The 6000-nt window shown below is 32.9% G+C and overlaps 1 long non-coding RNA gene across 1 annotated transcript; it reads left to right on the top strand.

Annotated features, from left to right (window-relative positions):
• Positions 1–1313: 1313 nt before the first annotated feature.
• On the top strand, positions 1314–5185 carry LOC142610750 (uncharacterized). Its single transcript, XR_012839872.1, has 3 exons — positions 1314–1565; positions 1857–1907; positions 4953–5185. It is a non-coding gene; the product is annotated as an uncharacterized LOC142610750 (long non-coding RNA).
• The last annotated feature ends 815 nt before the right edge of the window (positions 5186–6000 follow it).

The raw sequence follows: 6000 nt of genomic DNA, 5'->3' as shown, positions 1-6000 counted from the left end.
TGATTGATTATATAATAAATTAAATTGTCATTCTCTTTCAATGTAGAAAAGGGTTTGTTAAAATAAAAATAAAAAAATCATTTTGTGGCAGAATATTCTAGTTTGTTGAAAAACGCAAACAATATGATATAAGAGCATTAATATATTTTTTTTGATTCGTTTATTGTATTTCAATTTGCTTCGTGTGACATTGTAATCTCATTTGTCTGATTGAATATCAGACATATAATCCAATAGAAGAGTTTTGTTATCATGATTGAGTTTTTTTTTTTTTTGTTCATGTGCATGAAAATCATTCATAGGATCTCAACTGAATGCTGTTTAGAACCTTGAAGTTGAGTATATAATCTAAGTTTCACAACTTTTTAACTTAAATAATTGTAATACATCCTAGTGCTGAGTGATGACAAGCTGATCTTACCTTTTTTTTTTTTTGCTAAATCCAAATTAATTTTCAAGTGAGTGTGTGTTATTATTGTGGTACATGCACCAATTTTTGTATTTTTTTGTATTTTTTTTGAGGGGGGCCAATTTTTGTATTGAGTGTTGTGAATATAATACTTAACGTAACAAATTCAATTACAATCGAAAGCTAATTTGAATTAGATTTGGTTTCTTATTGCACATTTACTTTAATATATTATATATATGATGTATTAAATACCCATACAAAATATCATAAAGCATTCACACATGAGCAGGGGCAGAGGAATGGGGGGCTAGGGGGCCATGGCCCCTCCAATTTTGAAAAATCCTTCCTCCCTCTTGTATTTTTGGTATAAAAAATTTTGGATATAAATTTCAATAACAGCCCCCTATATTTTTACTAAAAACATGTAATGCATTTATATAGTTAACTAATACATTTTTTATTCTCTCTAATTACTCTTATGTCATGCTAAAGTGATACATGTTTGCCAATTGATACATGTTTGCCATGATCAAACATTTTTATTAAAAATCAATAGAATTATGTTTGAATTGTTTTGGATCTTCGATAAAATGTTTGATCATGGCAAATATATACTGAAGTGTTTACAACATCTTGAATTGATTGTTCATTCTTCTTTAGATTGGATTTCCATTTTGTCATGCTATGAGTGAGTTGCGCACACTTGTAAAACTAGTCAAAGTTTTGCCATCTTCACAAGTGGCAAATCATGTGTTTTGTAAGGCTTGTCGGTCTCCTACACACGTGTAACCCATACATGAGTGATTTGAAAGTCACATACCATACGTGTATCAAGGATTCAATGGAGGCGGCTCTTCGAATCACATGGCACATTTATGAGTTGCATTAAAAATAGTCTGCCATGGCCAAATATCTTGTATATAAAACAAAGAATATGATATAAGGATAAGATACCACATAAGAGTAAAGTAACACAGAATAGGAAACAAACAAAGAAAGGAAGAGAAGTTGAAGATGAAGATGAAGATGAAGATGAAGAAGATCATAGTTGTAGTCATGGTTTTATGTGTGATCCTTTCACATATGGACAGTGCTGAGGCTCAATCACCCGACTGCTACGACCAGTGCTCCACTGGCTGTGTTCAAAGCGACAGTAAGTGCTTATCTAAATATATTTGCACCCTTTTTTCATAGGGAGAAATTAGTACTATCGGGAAGCTTATCATAACCATTCTGATTAAGAACACAGTATTACTTAGCATACTTTCTTTTTTCATGAAAATATTTTGTGTAAGAAAATTTCAGTTGGCTAAAATTTCTACACGATCAAAGATCTAGTAATGCAATATATTGATCGGAAACTTACAGTCCACAAGAGATTATTGTGTTCATAAATCATATCCTTTCTTCTATTTATTTATGCATTGCTTTCTGTCATATGCAGCAAGGCTTATGCAACGTTGTGATCGCAAGTGCCAGATCAAGTGCGGCCCAGGTAACCACATTAAAAAGTTTTATGTCTCCCTGGATCAAATTTGGAAAAATATTCTCACACACTCCTTAATTTACACTTGTTCATAATATTTCGCACCCCATATCCACATTTAGTGCACCACTACACCTCACTTTGTTATCTACTTCTGAAATTCTATAAGTGCGCCTCTTTCTTTTCTTTTCTGTTTTTTTGTTGTCTGTATTGGGGAAGTTCCCCTCATAATTTTGGGGTTTTGACACAATCTATGGATCAGCTGGTTTTTTTTTTTTTTGGAGATATAGATAGTGTGTTTTTTAAACTTTTCCATGTACTTATGAACAAATGAAATTCTGCATCTACTTATACAATAGGTAAGTACGACAGATAATTACAAAAGTGAAAGCATACTATAACACAGCCTTCCTACTCTACCACTTAGTTCATTGCCAAGTGAGATAGATATGAGACATAGCAGCTTCCTCGGCTCATGATCTTTGAGATGCTGTGATTCTCTGAGGCACTATGATGAAGCCCACTGGCTGTAGACTGACTATTAGATTCAAAATATCTGCATGGTCCATCCTATGTCTCCATCTTGTTTTAGCTTTTGATGACCCAAAAGGCAAACTTCTTTGCTGGGAGTCATGACAATGATGCTGGTCCTTTGTGAGGAGTGGAATCGAAGTAATGCTTCTCTGATGGTTAGTAAAGGTAGTTGTTCTTTGCTCTATTGTCCAGCTATAGCATCATTGGGGCTTAATCCTTCCCTTCTGTCTCTTTATTGTATTGCTCCTCCTCTCTATTGTCCTTTTTCTTGTTTTTGAGGCTTCAACCACCATTAGAGTATGCCAGTTTATGGGTATTGGGTTATGTCTGGCTTGTAATATCTGGTATTGTTTGTTTCATCCTGCCAAGTATGACTCTAGGTTCCCTGGCTGCTAAACAATAATTAAACAAAGAGTTGACATGTATTATAACAGTGTGTGGATTTGGAGACTAGTTATTGAAATAAATGTTGTTTCTATGAATCCATATAGGCCATAGACTACACAGCAGTCTAACAAGGGGATAATGCTTTGTAGCCCCTTTGTGGGAGCCTTTTAAAACCCATTCTGCTACCAAGTGGGTGACTTTGCTAATATTCATACATTGTGTTCTTAGAGTGAGGGGAAAAAATAAACCATACCATTCTGACAAATGGGCACTGAATTCTAATGACTAATGAGTTCTTTCAATGATCAATAGCCTCCAATTCACTGTTGCAAAAGGCATAGTTGGTTTGAGGTAGTGTGAAATTTCTATTAATGAGTTATTTCCTGACTGACAGAGTTGTTCAAAAGTTTCCAAATGAAAACTGTGACTTTGTAAGGATTTAAAGTTTTCAAAGACACTGCCAATACAATTAAGCAGAATTCTGGTTACACCCTGCGTCTCTCTTTTTTGTTTGTATCAATTTATTAGCTTGTCCCATAGTCTATGCTCCTATTCTACTATATGGCCAAATCAAAAAATCTTGTTAATGTGAGATTGAAGGAACATTTTGCAGAATGTCCAATACAGTATTTCTATCATAGGGTTGGATTAATCTTCATTCCATCTATTTGTAGATAGATCAAAAGCTCACTCACCCCCTGAGATAGTGGATCTTATGAGTGTGTAAATTTCCCATAAGGTGTTGACCAATGAGAATCGTTTAGCAAATTCTACCCATTGCTCCATTGCCAAACATCCTTAGTGACAGAGTTCCCCAACTATTGAGGATGCTTTTCCGTCCCTATGAAGTAGATGACTGCACCTTACAATAAAACAGTAGCGAATTGCTAGATACTTCTGGATTAATTTGTGCCAAAAGAGAATTTATGTATATACAATGTCTTAATTTGGTTTTTAACTTTGATTAGCTCAAGGGTAGCACACTTGTTGGTAACTATGTCATGAAATCTGATTGTGTTAGTCACTCATTGGAATTCTTTTTTTCTCTCCATTTTATATTTTGTTTGGTTGGGTGAAAAAGAAGAGGATGGAAAATGAATGAAGGAAAATAGGAGTTTATCCTTGTTTGGTGTGGTGGAAATGAGGGAGGGTGGAAAAAGGGGTGGGTGAAGTTTCTGAAAAAAGTAGTATTAATATTGAAAAGGATCATCTTAGCATAGTATTATTTGGGATTAAAACTTAAGTGCAATCTTTTATATATTGTACATTAGATTCCCCAATTGAATTCAACTAGGTAGTTGTATTGACCAATAAATCACATAGTTGAATTTAATTGTCTTAAGATTTAGTAGATTTTCTTATTTATAATACATTAGGTTCCTCAATTAAATTTCAATACAAGTTGTATTGAATTTGATTATCCTTTAAAAGGATAACATTGTTTGGGTTTTATTAGTCAAAGCAATCGTGTGTTTGAATTTAAGTGGAGGAACTTAATATATTGCACCTAAAAAATTGTATCTAAGTTTTGCTCTTAGAAAAGATAAATTTATTTTTAATGTATTGATCAATACAACCATATGATTGAATTTAATTGAAGAAATTAAGATACAACACTCAAGGAATTATACCTAAATTTTGCCTATTTCTTAATTTTTTTATAGCTTAAGTAACAAGGGATGGGAAGGGATTGTGATAGAATTCAATAGTATGTTTGGTTGTTTGGTGAAGAGAGGTGGAAGTAAAAATGAGTGAAGGAAAAAAGTGATTTTTCCTTGTTTGGTTGATGAAAGTGAAGGGATGAAAAAAGAAATGATTCGATTTTCTTTTCCTCTAATCCTCCTCCCTTTCCTTTTTATTTGAAAGGAAAGGTAGAAACTAAAAGAATATGTTTAAGTTTTTTAATTAGAAATTTATACATAATATAAATTATTTCCTTTCACTTTTCCCTATTAACCAAAAAAATTGAGAATAGAAACTTTTTTCCTTCTCCTCCCTTCCCTCTTCTTTTCCTCACTCATTTTCCTTTCTTTTTTTATCTTTCTTTCCATTCTGCCAAACATGATGTAGACCCAAATCTTGTCAAACAAAAACAAAAGGCCTAATTGGTGTTTCTTGTATGTTAATGTGCAGATTCTGATATTGATGTGAATCGAAGTTAAGCCTCCAAACGAAGGAAGAATTAGCTAGTTTGGGGTGTACCCAAGTTGAAAACTAGTCATCTTCTCAAGATCTTCTTCTATGTTGCATGCAAAGTTATATGACTTTTGATGCTTTTAAAAATGTAACTGTTACTATTTTTGTAGTTTTTTTTATTTATTTATGTTATTAGTTATTGAAATAAAATCTGTGGCGTGATTATGTTAGTGGATATTCATTCCCTTTTTCCCCCTTAAGAATTCATACATTAACCCCCCAAAAAGAAAAGAGAAAAAAAACCCCACTCTATGCAGTCAACCCAAATTGACACCCAAAAATAAAATAAAAATCATCAAATTAACTATTTAACTAACTATAGCAACTAATTGTCTCGTAGCTAAATTGACACATCTTTATGTACAAAGTGTTTGAGAGTCTAGGGAGGAAATGGTTCGAACTATAGGTTAGAAATAATTTTCTTGACAATATTTTTCATCAGAGAGCAGTTTACACCAAAAAAAACACAACCATAAATATGGGTCATCTACATTTCAGTACTGATTTAGAAATCTTAATACTTGACAGCTGGGTTTTTCAAAAACAAAAAAAATAGTTCATAAACCAATGCAACATTCCTCAACGTTTCCCTATTTTATAAATCAAAAGTTTCCTCAACCAATGCTCTAGAACATTCCTCAACGTTTCTCTATTTTATAAGCCAAAAGTTTCCAATTCTGCTTTAGATATAGAGGACCGATAGGATACTCTATAGATCTACTCTAGTCTCTATATCTTCATGGCTCGTCCACCAGCATTGTGGCACGGGAGTTTTAGGTTCTGTTTGGGAGTTCATAATGTTTGGGAGTTCATAAGAGAAGAGAATGGAATAGAATAGAATGAAATGATCATAAGGAAATAGAAAGGAATGGAATAGAATGTATTTAAGTAATGGAAAGAAATGGAAAATAATGGAATGAAATAGAATTAAGTAACCTTGATTGAATGTTTTAAAATAGAGGAATGGAAATGAATGAAAATAAAT

This window comes from Castanea sativa, chromosome 9 (assembly GCF_040712315.1).
Source record: "Castanea sativa cultivar Marrone di Chiusa Pesio chromosome 9, ASM4071231v1".
NCBI lineage: Eukaryota > Viridiplantae > Streptophyta > Magnoliopsida > Fagales > Fagaceae > Castanea > Castanea sativa.
This window is presented reverse-complemented; position numbering and strand designations above follow the sequence as displayed.